General features: G+C 25.0%; 1 pseudogene; it reads left to right on the top strand.

Moving 5' to 3' along the window:
- The first annotated feature begins 13,590 nt into the window (after window positions 1–13,590).
- Window positions 13,591–14,487, top strand: LOC147074077 (uncharacterized; annotated as a pseudogene).
- Window positions 14,488–14,706: the final 219 nt, after the last annotated feature.

Genomic DNA, 14,706 nt, shown 5'->3' on the forward strand with positions numbered 1-14,706 from the left:
TTATTAAATTATCAAGTCAAATTCTAGTTCTCTTTTTTATTTATTTTTTCTTATAATAAAATTAAGGTTGTATAGACGATGTTTACGGCCTAAATAAGATTTTTTTCTTTTTATATTACAATCAACAAATTAACAAAAAAATTTATATAATTTAAATTATACTAAAGAAAATGGATGCGCCTTTAATCGTATACTACAAACAATGTTTTTTTCGTTGTAATTACGATATAATACTTTTAAACATCCGTGACGGCTTCTACACCAATAATTAAACAATTTATGCGCTTTTTTTACAAAACATTTTAAATTAACTTACATTTCGCTCTTTTAATCCACATTTTATTGCCCTTATACTAGATTTTTAGTTTATGTGATCTGTTTTAAAAATATTTCTAGAAAAATGATACTTATTCTTTCTTGACTGCAAATTTTTCTCTGATTTATTCTTAATTTTTAGTTTTACTTTTTTGTCACTCAAAATTGTAAACTTTTCTTAGATTAATTCTGTCTTTACACAATTAAACTAATTTTTAGCTGAATACAGCGCATATTTACGTTACTTTATTTTAAGTGGTATTAATTTTTGCACTGTAAATAACTTGTATTATCCATATTCATATAATAGAATTGGCATTATTTATTTTTTTGCTTTTATTCTAAAATCCTTTGGGATAAAAATTTTGTAAGGGCATATAATTTTTTTGGGGTCAAGCACAATAATGATAAATAAGATTTTTTTAAGATCTAGAATATTGTATAGTTTATTTACATTTCTGCACCATTATGTTTCTTAAATTATAAAACAAATATATTGCGAACATTTTACAGATCTTTTTTTTTCACTTTCTCTCGTTTTCAATTGTTTATTTTTTATATATTGACAAAAGATTATGGTTAAAAACATGGAAGATTTTATTATATAAATATTGAATCGATAAGTTAAACTATATTCTTGTAACCGTGGAATATATATAATGCTTAGAAATGCTCAAAAAATTATAACATAATTATTTTAGCCTAAATCAGTCAATTGAATTTTTTTGAGAATATATATTTAGATTTTAGTAAATGAAGCATACTTTATGTATATGTTTGACGTTAAAAAAACGTTACGAATAATTAGAAGTGAAACTTTATAAAGCTTTCTAAATAAAAACATAATCATCCTATTTATCCTTATAACATCTTTGTATATCAGATCTACAAAAGCTATTTATCTTAAATTTGCTAATAATTTACAAACCATAAAAGTAAATTTATTAATTTTTTTTTGCATTTTATTTTGTTTGTTTTTTGGGCTCTTTAATAAATATTATATGATTTTTAAAATTTACATTGTTTAGCTCAATTATTTATGAAAGAGAAAAATTTAGACTACACATGGGGAAAGCCCTAAAGCTTCGCCTTCAAGCGAAAATATAACTTATTAATATGTGTAGAATATCTTCTATATTCTCGTTCATCTATAATTATATAAATGATTGAACTCCCAAAAAAAATTATATCTTTTGACTATTCCAAAAAAAAACTTTAATGTAAAATTATGATCATTTATTAGTGTATTTGGTCTTTCTGATTAATACATTAGATTCTTATATTGTTTAAAAGACTTTATGTTTAGTTATAAATAATTTTGCTTTAAGGAAGTTTCTAATATTGTCCAATCCTTCTTTTTTTGTTGTTAGATAAATTGTATTGATTTAAAGTCGACAAATATACATTATAATTTTTAGATCTATGGATTGTGAAATCTATTTCTGTATTTTTATTGCGATATTAATAATCCAATTTTCGCGATATATAGTTCATATCAGACTAATAGATTAAAAATACATAGTTATAATATTTTTTATTTATGGGCTAAATTTATAGTTATAATTTTTGTTTTTGTTCTCGAGGACAACTTGCTTGATTCCCTGCGCGCACAGCTTATTTATACTTTCGGTCATTTTGCTCTCTCCAAAGTCTTCTTCAATACCTCTGCTTCTTTCGAAACCTATTAATTCAAGGGTTTTTCTCAATCGCAAGGGTATATTATTAGAATTATTTAAATATTTTGATCAAACCACATCAATAGATATACTATGATTCTGAGATGATCGAAAATCACTTAAGTGTTTTTTATCTTATAATTATACAGTATTATTTATTTAAGGGCTAATTTTTCTTTTAACTTTTCTTGCTACTACGAACAAAACTTTAGATTGCTCTATATTACAGGTTGGCTATGAACGCTTTTCACACACATCATCCATCAGTACTACTCAATACATATTCAGCACTCAATACTTATACATTCATATCTTTTTCACAATACCATTGTTTTTGCATATGCTTTCGTTTCCGTTCGCATCCCCAATTCCTTAATATACGACTTACGGTATTTTGTATCCGAACCATAACATAATTCAGCTGTATTAATTTATTTAGATTAATGGTATTAGCCTAAGCTGACATTCCTGAAAAGACATAGCAAATTTTATTGTACAATTGTGGGTCAGTAGAGTTTTTCCATTCACGTTATTTATGTTTTTTTCATTGGAATCTGAAATTTGGAAATAAAAAAATAAGTTTAACATAGAAATTGCGGGTTCATTATTTATCTATGAAGTTTATTTGAATACCTGTTTAATTAATATTAAAAAAAGTATTGGGCTATTATGATGGCCGGATAACGTTTGTTATAAAATGAATTAAAAGTATTGCGAATAACATGTTTTAAATGAAAATAAAAATGGACAGTTATATCCGACGCTATGTCGACAGAAATATTTCTTTCTAGCCTATCTAATTTTAAAATCAAGTGTATCAAAGTTCATTTCTATATTTAATAGAGTTCTCATCTATTAATTCGATATCCTTCGAAAATATGTTTAATGAGTAGAGAGACTTGAAAATGTATAAATCTTTTGAATAATAAATATATTTAATTCACGTATATAAAATCGACATTTAGCATTAAATATTGTTGTTTATGAATTGATTATAATATTATTGAAATAAAAGAAATTTAGCTGGCTATTCTTTTGAAATATCATGAATGATTGTTTTATATATATACCAATTGACATATTCTATTGCTGGTAGCGTTCGCGCGTTTAAACAAAATAATCTGTAATATTTATATGCGATTATGTAGTTCTTTCTATAATCCTATTTCGTCGGACAAAAGGTGCTTTGCTTTCTATACTAATTTTTGATTCATTTTTCAGATGAAGTTTTTATTGTGAAATCCAAAATATCTTAAACTTACATACCCAAGTTCATTAAAAATTAGTTGACTATTACATTAAAATATCATTTGAAGATGCAATCTTTTGTCAAGAAGTGTTTCTATACAAATAATTATAAAAAGATGTGGTGTGTCATATAGATCTCATTGCATCACTTTCAGAAGCAGGGCAGAGTAATTAATCATTCACACAAGGGTATAAAATTCAAGAATATTTATATTCATTTTTTTTCCGGAAAAATCACTAGTCTAAATTTCCAAATTAAAAAATATACTTCTATGCCTTTAAAATTTCAAATTTAATTTTTGATATTCGTCTGATATGGCTGAAATTTTTGGAAAAGGATTTCAAGCTTTAATATGTGAGCTTCTAAATGATTCAATCTAATGATTTAAAGGTTCTTGATATTGTATTATGCTTAAGGTTTTTTTTGTGGATCTTACTACTTCTATTGAATACAAAGAGCCAGGTAAACCTTCAGTGGAGATATAGTATGGGCGGAACAAATTTTTTCGATTTTCTATAAATAAGTAAACGAAACACAAAATAACGTTTTTGATGATTTCATTTGGTGTTGGGTTTATATTTAAAGTCATTATATAACTTTAATTATAAAATATAAATCAATAAATTGATAGTGAATAAAAAAATGTCAGAATAAATTTAAAAGCAATTAAATTAATGTACATAGAAACCTATTTTTATATGATATCATAGCAAAGTGGGTGCAATCAGCACAATATGAAGTTTTCTAAATGAGAAAAGCATTCCATTATTTTGGAGTTTTAGTACTTATGGAATGGTTAAATTCATCAAGAATATGTTGAATCTGATCGAAATATTTTATAAGAAAAATTAACAGTCAATTCTTTGCATATTTTTATGGTCTTTGAAAACGAATTTTTGTGTTCTATTATGTAAATTATCAATTTTGATTTCTTTACTATATTTATTTTTTAAAAATGAAATAGTAAACTCGGCACAGTACCACAAAATTCATAGAACAGTATAAACAGCTATTTTATTTTAAAAACAACATATAAATTTAAAATAACCGATTATAATTTTTGATTACATCTACGCTATGATTTCACTGAATAAATTTTATATGTATATGTGATTATATTTGAAATATCCGAACGTATAGTTTAATTTTTATTTTCTTGGCGATAGCGCACAATATTACCCAATAACTGTAATGAAAAGATTATGTGATGGTTGAAAATTAAATACATTCGGCCCAATATTAATTTTACAAAAAAATTCTTTGTCCATTATCAGATAAAAACGATATGTGGAGTGAATTAATTCTTTCTTATATATTTTTTATGATATTAATACATCATGGCACAAATATACTTTATTTATTTACACGTGCATGCAGTTATAAAGTCTTTAAGCACATTTATATATCTTTAGAACAAGAAATAATTATAAAAAAACACAAGCAATAGTATCATGCGCCATAGCTTAGGCTATGTGGTTGCGTAATAAATTAAGGATTGTATAAAGGTGTTTTAAATTCAAGTGAAGCAGAACCATGCGCAAAAACAATAGGATGAGAAAGACATTTGAATTGATAAGGATGTATAAGGGGAGGAGCATTGGATAATATTGAAAGAGGTATAATCAGAATCGATTCTAAAGTGTATTTTGAAATTCTAATACTAAAAAATTTAATAGTTAAAAATCAAAGTGGCCCATAAATAATATAAATATGTGATAAATAATAGCTAAAATTAGCAAGATTACCTTTTACTATAAATTACAAAACATCAAATATCGTAAATTATGTATATAATTCAAATATAGTTCATCTTACAGATCATAAAAAGTTCTTATATCTCAAATACTTATAAAATATGCTGTTGAGACTTATAAAATAATAATTAAAATTTAAAGTTAGCGCTGTTTCATTTTTTGATTGTACATAAACAATGAATTGACCATTTAATTTCCTAGGATCGATATAATGGCAGCTTGTTTTTTAAATTTTCTAACACAAGAAATTGTAAATTCTTCTTGAAACATAAAAATAAGCTGATGAAGGACTTATTTGTGTTTTAAACTATATTCTTTTGATCATTTTTAAGCACAGCTAGTCTAAAATAGCCTCTAATATAATGTATATACAAAAATACAGCTTTTTTTTTGCTTAAAAATTTATTTTAGCTATGATAAAGATCATGTGACGTAAAATAGCAATTTTATATGCCAAATTAGAAGATATCATAACCTGTTGTCTTTAAAAATATATTTAAAAAAACAAAAAATCACATTTAAAAATCGTGAACTCTAGATATATAAATAACTATTGTCTAGAATGTATTTGCAGGTGAGAAAGAATAATTTCTTGATAAATATGTGGTGTAAAAATAATATATGAAAATGAATTTTGTTGGAATATGAATACTAAGTTATATAGATAATCCGAAAAAAGTGAATAAATTCGTTTTATGATAATATTCTTCCCTTGTCTTTACCAAAGACTACTACTAGAATAAATCACATGATTAAAACATTTTTGTAAATTAAATTTTTGTTGGAATGATATAGATAGAGAGAAAATATTATGTTTCATGATTTCGATTTGTTTATAGTGCATAAAAAAAATCCACCGAAAAATGTATTTCTAAAAAATAAGAGTCGGAATAAAATAATCACGATCTAATAATTCACAATTATCATTTCAGCATAGAAATATTAATTTAATGATAGATTATCTACATTTAATGCAAAAAAATTAAAAAAACAGTTTATTTATCTAATCTATTCAAGTAAAAAATATATCATGCAATTAATTTAAAATAAAATCGTTATTCAGTGTAAAATTAACAGAAAATGTTATATTATTATCGTAAATTAAAAAAAATCACGTATAATATCGGATTATAAATACAATTGACGATATTAAAGGCCAAAAAAAATATTTTTTAGGTATTGATCGAGATAAAATTTAATAATCACACTAATATCCTCTTTATACGGCAATAATTATTGGAAAAAACTATTTGAATTGAAGTATAGATACTATAATTACAATATATGATCACAGAAATTACTACTTTTAATATTAAATATCAAATATAAATATTTGATAGTATAGTATAGTTATAGAAGCCTGGCAAAGTTACATAGTTTAATATGATTGATCTATACGTTATATATTTTATCTTATTATTCAAGCATCGCTTGAGTGATTCAATTTAAATGTCTCTCTTCTGGACTTACAGGATTCCTATATACCACCAAATATTTTTGTTTGACTATCCTTTTCTTTAGACCTTCAAGTTTTGCGATTGCTCAATAATTTAAAGTTTATTGGTTAGCTTGATTCTGTTTTTTAGAGCTACTAGTATGCTTTTAAACAAATTAAAAGCTTACCCACAAAGAAATCTTTATTAATATTTCTAAAATGACCCAAAAAATATGGCAAAAGGCGTTGATATTTTTTTATGATCAAAAATTTATCAATAAAATAACATTTATGGCGAATTCATTGATATTGGATAAAAGCAAAATTTAACAAATATTTTGTGACTGTTTAATAAATATTTGTATTATGCATCATTTAAATTTTCTAAACAAAATATGCATGATGAATAAATTTTATTATATTATTTCTGCCAATATGAAATCTTCATTGCATCCTACTATTAAACACATGTCAATGTTTGTTGATAAAAAAGATCCAATATGAAATAGTTTTGTTCAGCGGTAAACTTGACTATAAAATATCTAAATTAGTTGCTTTACTTACAGAGTGATTTTATTGCATGGTCTTTTAAGATGTTTTCTGTATGACTCTACACAATTTTGCGGATCGATAATCTATCTAATTTTGTGCTGAATTTATAAACATTTCAGTTTTTAGTAACGTTCAAAAAAAACAATAATAAATTTATAGTTGTTTATTAGTTCAGATAAGAATTTATAATTTTTTTTTATATGTCTACAGCTATTTTAATTATTTATATGCTCACCATTAATTTCCAGATTATATACTAAAATTTTGATGATAAAAAATCATTTATCTTTTTCAACGAATCACCACAATGTAGTATTAACACATTAGCCAAATTTATAAAATTCTTTTACTTTTTTTTCTGATTTATAAGTTATTATTTTTGTGACGTTTTTTTACTCGATTCAAGAGAATATAAAATCAAGAAAAATCGGTATTTTTGAATAACGGTCTTTTTCTAGATAATGCAACGATCTATTTTTTACCTTCCTTCCATTTATGTTAATAGTTATACTCTCATATATATTTTTTATATATTCTAATCAAATGTATCTGATAAATGATAGTTTATTTTGAAATTTTACGATTAAAAATGATATATTTATGAACGAAATGTTCAGACAGCTTTAAAGGAATCTTATAAAATAAAACTTATTTTAATAATATGGTTATTCATATAATACGAAAAATTTTAAGTTGAAGCTGCCTTGGTTTGAATTATAATTATATCCGTACTTTAAAAAAAAGGTTTATACACTAAAAAAATATCTATAAAGGCATTAAAAAAAATTTGAATTGTGTGCGATTTACTTTCTATATACACATTTACAAATAGAATCATTTTTCTGTATTGATGTACAAAGAAAAATTTGATTTTAAAATTGCAAATTTTCTTAACGTTTACTATAATTATGATGTGCTTTGCCATATATGATAATTATGTTTTTATTGAAGTACAAAATATTAAATTTGAATCGAAAGTAGTCATTATAGATATTTGTGTCGCTTAAAGCATTTTTCTGTGTCGTTCTATTACTAAAAAACCAATTAAAGTAGTGTGTACATCATTTCAGATAAAATATTTATTTGAATTTTCTCTAAAATGCAACTCGAAGATATCTCCTTTATATTTAATACCATTTATGGATCTAAAAAAGGGTTAAATATGTCAAATAAACATGCTGAAAGTAATTATTACAATGAAAAATATATAGTCTGACGTTTTCTAAATTTTTAAGTCCTCAATTATATTTTTTACATCTATTAATCTTGATCTACATACATTTATAAATGTTTTCTATCTTTTTTTATACTTTAAAAACCTATATAGAATGTATAATTTTTAGTATAAATTTGGACAATAAAAAACTATCTTTTAAAAAGTAGAATTATATTTAAAATGCAGTCAAGCGATGATATATTGATATTTATTGCCCAAAACTATCTTTTAAAAAGTAGAATTATATTTAAAATGCAGTCAAGCGATGGTATATTGATATTTATTGCCCAAAACTACCTGGGTGATATTTTTTTACTTTTATATACCCAATATTATTTATCTAATCTTCAAGATAATCTTAACTTATCTTAAGAGATGAATCACGACCAATTAAATTCCTATTATATCTATAAAAATTTTCTTGAATTTCTATTTGTGTGATAAAGAAGGATAATCCATTATCGTGTATCATCAACTTTGCTTCCACGTGTTATTTTTCATGATATGATATTTTTTTTATCGGATATGATGATATAACCGCTTAAATAGAATGCGAAATAATACTTTATATGAGATTTTTAGTTGTTTTTAGTGTTTTATGCAGTCAATTAGCAGTTGTACTTGCCAAGAGAGCTAAGAAGGGAGCACCAGCACAAGCACCTGCGGAAGGAGATGGGGGAGACGAAGCTCAATAAAAACATAGAAAATTATTTATAAGTATGCCTTTTAAATAAAATTTAGTACTAATGTAATTATTGTGTAAAATTATAAAAAAATATATAAATTAAAAGATAAAACTACTTAATTTTCTATATTTATGAAAAAGCATTTGTAATAAAAATATTACAGCAGATTTTATATTTAATAAACAATATAATTTTATTAAATTTTGAATTTAGGAAGAAACTGCAAATTTTTACGCTTATTTTAATTAAGAGTAAAATAATTTCCTGTATTTCAAAAGTTTTGTTTATCACATTATTAAAAAATTGGATTTATGTTGTGATATTTTGTAAAATTATTTTTTATAAAAAAAGATAGACTCTAATAGTATAAATCCATCTCTTTTGCGTATTTTTGGGCATTTGTTTTTTACATATTAAATAGTCTGCCCATGACAAAAATTTAAAGTCTAATAAATAAAAAAGAATTAACATTTAATACGCTTGTTTCAATTTATGGCGCATGTCTTTTTATATGAATCTGATATATCTGAAACCATGCAAAAATATTTTTGCATTGACGGATATTTTTGCTTAAAAAAAATTATGTTTTCTGTGTATGATTAAAATATAAAAATGCTTTAGAGATAATTGGACTTACTCAATAAAATAAGATGACTTAAATTCCCTATATTAATCTCAAAATGCTTATTTTTTATTAAATTTTAGATCAAACGCTAAAATTTTTTGTAACGAAGCGTTTTCAATCAAGGCTTTTAACAATTATGAGGTTTTGTCTCACAATGTATAGAAATATTTTTTACATATCGATATAGTTATAAACGCGGATAAAAGTAGGTTAAATTTAAATATAATAAAAAAAAATATGAATCTTTACGAAATATACCCGTAAAATTTTAACTGCCAATTTAGGCATTATATGTATTTATTTATGAAATTTTTGTCAAGATTGCTCGTATAGAATAAAACATAAGAAAAGCATAATCAGCCTTTTTGATTTGTTTAAATTATCTTATGAATCTTTCTTAAGTTATTAATTTTGAAATTGTTCAATATTATATTACACAAGATAAGAACTCGTATTATAATTATCAAGTTCTAATAAGACAGAAAATTATTTATATTAATATCTGTGCTTTTTTTAGTTTTGAAAGAAAAGCTTAAATTTAACACCTCTTATTATCGATCAAGTTATGAATTAAGTGCTGTAAAGGCTATAATTAAATCATGAAATGGCAAAAATATACAAAAAAACCTCTATTTTACTTTCATATAATTTAATAAATTATCATGTATAATATTTGACTTCGATTATGTTATAGAGAAAACCTTTCTTAAATTCTTGGATGTTAAAATTACTTTTAGCTAAAAACATTTTGATTCAAAATTATTTTTATTGGATTAATAGATCAAGCTATTTATAAAAAATAAAGTGATTAAAAAACAATAACGCTTGGTTAAACCAAAATAAACTTTATGTTTAAGATTTAAAACATAAATTCACTTATTAATGTATAAAAGAAATTCGATATGCCTATTTTTTTATAGCAATGTTTTCTAAACCCAAAAAAACATATTTTCCGTGCGAAATAAAAAAATTTGGATTTTACTTAATAGGAATATAATGAGAAGGGCTCAAAAATCTTAATAGCAAGGCAAAAATTGGTTTTTAATATTTTTCATAATATTAATGTTTAAAATACCTTCGTGATGTTAGTTATAAATTTCTGACTTACAAATTCCAGACTTAAAACATGGGTTTTGATTTTAAATAATCAACGAAAATATTAGATTATATCAGAGAATTTTGCGGTAAATTTTAGCAGTAATTGATGGTTTAGCTTTGGATGAAAATTGCAACTTGTTTTCCAGCTCAAACTTACATCCAAAGATATTATGCCAGTTAGGTAAGAAATAATTAAATAATATAATATTGACTTTTTAGCAAGATTTTAAAAAACGTAATTTTTAGATGCAATTTAATGCTATGCGAGGCTTGAAAATATATTACAGATAGTACGCACAAAAAATCATACATAATAAATATAAATTTTCATACATTTTCATATATTTTATTATAATTATCTTAAATAGAGAAATAGTAAATACTTTTCTTAAACCAAATTTACCAAAAAATTCATTTCACAATAAAGAAAATAAAAGGATGAAAAACTCCGATACCTATGATTTTCCAATTTTTTTTATCAGAATGAATGATTCTATTTATATATGAGAAATAAAATTACATATTGAAAACTTGATACACCCATTAATTTATTATTTTAAATCGAAATAAAAAAATGAAAAACTATATTAAAATAAACATATAGAGGCATAGAACATAAATTTATACCATTAAAATAAAAATTATATATAAAATTATATTGAATAAAAAGATCCTGATTATTGGAACGATTACAAGCCGGAAAACTGTTGGTCTATATGGTATTTACGCAAACGATTTTCTTCTTATACAAAATATTAAAGCGTGATCAGCAATTTAAGTACGATTAAAGAGCAAACTATTAATAATTTTTGAAGTAAAAAGTCCAAGATAATTGACATAAATTTTATTTTTCCTAAGAGGGAAAGAACTGAGGTTGGAAGCGATGGCTTTGAATAAGGTAAAATTATTTTTTTATTTAATAATCTAGGTTTTTTTATGTAATTTTGCTTTAATTGCATTAAAAATCGAACATAATCTAGTATATTTCCAAGTAAATATATATAATCAAATGAAAGATAGCTATAAACTAGATTTATCATACTTAATGATATTCCATCATAGAAATATTTTGGGAATTTTTGGAAATATTCAAGAGATTCATGACCATTGTGAATCATTAGTTGTAGAAGAATTTTATATCAATAACCATACTAAATTCTTAATGCAGATGATTTAGATATGATGCAGATATTAAAAAAAATTTATTGTACAAAAGAAGTTTGTTTGCAAATATCAACTTTAAGTTGGTTATAAGGCTCAAAGGCCTGAATTATATATACAGAAGAATCCACCAAGAATAAATATCAAAAATAATTTACATATAAGACATCTGGGCAAGATAATACAAAAAAACTTCTAATATTAATTATAAATTATTTGCGCTATTCAGCGTTATATAAAAATAAAAAATATTAAAAGAAATTCTAGGTAATCACGAAGTTAAAAATAAAGCGTTTTTGTATTTTTGGTAATAATATAACTAAATAAAAAAATTGTTATTGAAAGAGTGCGTTGAGTCAGTCGGTTTAGAAAGACTCTAATGGGTGGCCTGGGTTTCTACCGCAACGCACCCTGTGGATTTATTTGAATAAACTCAAAACGAGAAATACTCACAAGGGGCGGCGTGTCGAAACAGAAAGCATAGCAAGACTGACAAGTAGGAATAAATTATGAAAATTGGTAAGTATGACACCGAAAACAGCCTTAAACATTAAATATAGCCTACTCCGTTCAGAAAATATTAGGGTAAGTGTAGAGAGTGTGGTAGCATAATTAAAAAGCGACGGAAAGCAATTAATCCGATACATGTCTATATCGACTACCGCTTGGTAAAAAAGCACTAATCCACAGAGATCAAACAGGTTGCAGGAAATGTGATGATTTACGCGCAGGATGCATCAGTTAAGCAAAAAGTAAATAATAGCCATAAGTAAACTTTATAAAAAAAGATATATACAAATAAATAAATGAAATTCAAATTTTTCGGAATTTTATTTATTGAAAAACATATTTTTTTACAAGTTCATTCAATATATTTGTTATAAGAGATTTTAAAATCTAATACCCTTGTAAACAAGACATAGAGGTATTGAATAAGACTATAGAAAGAGAAAATAGCTGAAAGAATTGGTATGCTGTGCGCACGAGAGATCAAGCAAGTTGTGCTTGTGAACAAAAACATAGATTATAACGAATAATTTAGCATTAAAATAAATAAATTTTAAACAAGACATTATGTTTTAAACCCGCTCAATAATATATATTTGAATTTTATAATACAAACCCTTAAAGTTTACCTATGAACAAATTGAATTAAACGACTATAAAGAAATTTAAAATCAAGATAAATAAATTTACAACACCGAGTGTTCTCACCCAATACCAAAGGTGATATACTGGTTAAGAAAATACTGATATAAACTGATTCTAGCTTTCTTATTTAAAACAAACCAGCAAAATTAAATCTGCCCATCCTAGTTATAATTTATGTTCACTTAGAAATCCTTGTCTTGTATTTCTTATTTAAAACAAAACCTGCAAAATTAAAACTGCCCATCCTAGTTATAATTTATGTTCACTTAGAAATCCTTGTCTTGTATTTCTTATTTAAAACAAAACCTGCAAAATTAAAACTGCCCATCCTAGTTATAATTTATGTTTACTTAGAAATCCTTGTCTTGTATTTCTTATTTAAAACAAAACCTGCAAAATTAAATCTGCCCATCCTAGTTATAATTTATGTTCACTTAGAAATCCTTGTCTTGTATTTCTTATTTAAAACAAACCTGCAAAATTAAATCTGCCCATCCTAGTTATAATTTATGTTTACTAAAAATCCTTGTCTTGTATTTCTTATTTAAAACAAAACGTGTAAATTTAATTTCTCCCCTCCTACTAATGATATATGCTGAGTTGAAAATCCTATGCTCACATTTCTTATTTTATAACAAAACCTGTAAAATTTAATTTCTCCCTTCATTATAATGATAGATGAGTTCCTTGAAAAACTTTTCCGCTGCCAGCTTCTTACAGAAAACGAATTATCAGAACTAATATCAAAATCCAAAGAAGTATTACTAAACGAACCAAATGTTTTGAACGTTCAATCACCAGTAACTGTATGTGGAGATATTCATGGTCAGTTCCAAGATCTACTCGAACTTTTCAAAGTAAGTGGTCTTCCACCAAAAACGCAATTCCTTTTTCTAGGTGACTATGTAGATCGAGGTCATCACAGTCTAGAAGTTATTAGTCTTCTACTAGCGCTAAAACTTAAGCATCCCCATTATGTCCATCTTCTTAGAGGCAATCATGAATCTCGTCAAATAACACAAGTGTACGGATTCTACGATGAGTGTAATCGAAAGTATAATGGTGGTAGTGTATGGAGAATGTTCACCGATCTCTTTGATTGTTTTCCCGTAGCTGCATTAGTTAATAATGAAATGTTTTGTTGTCATGGTGGTCTTAGTCCGAGCTTTGATAAAATTGATAGTGTAAGAGAAATGGATAGAAAGAAAGAAGTTCCACATAATGGAATGATGTGTGATCTATTGTGGTCAGATCCAGATGAAAAGACTGGATGGGGGAATTCTCCACGAGGAGCAGGTTTTACGTTTGGGCCAGATGTAACTAAAAAATTTAATGAAGTTAATTCCATTAAAACTGTAGCTAGAGCTCATCAATTAATGATGGGTGGGTATATGTGGCACCACGATAAAACTTGCGTCACTGTTTTTAGTGCTCCAAATTATTGTTATCGATGTGGAAATATGGGCACCGTTCTAGAAGTAGATGAAAATGGCACCAATGAATTTCTTGTCTTTGAACAAGCCCCAAAACCAGATGATGAAAAGAAAATTCCCGATTATTTTATATAAATACATATTAAAACTATAACTTTTTTACATCACCTTAAATATGGAAAGGTTTTTTCTTGAAATAAAGTCGCAGATTTCAAACTTTTTTTCAATATTATTAAATAAAAATAAAATTTAATTACTTTTCAGTTTATCTTATTGTATCTTATAAACCAAGAAAGGCTATGAATGACTCTATAGTGCGATTAGGTAATAGTTTTTGGCGTATTTCCTCTTCAG

Source organism: Rhyacophila brunnea, unplaced genomic scaffold (genome assembly GCF_057557595.1).
Source record: "Rhyacophila brunnea isolate RB1 unplaced genomic scaffold, BYU_Rbru_1.0 scaffold_164, whole genome shotgun sequence".
Lineage (NCBI taxonomy): Eukaryota > Metazoa > Arthropoda > Insecta > Trichoptera > Rhyacophilidae > Rhyacophila > Rhyacophila brunnea.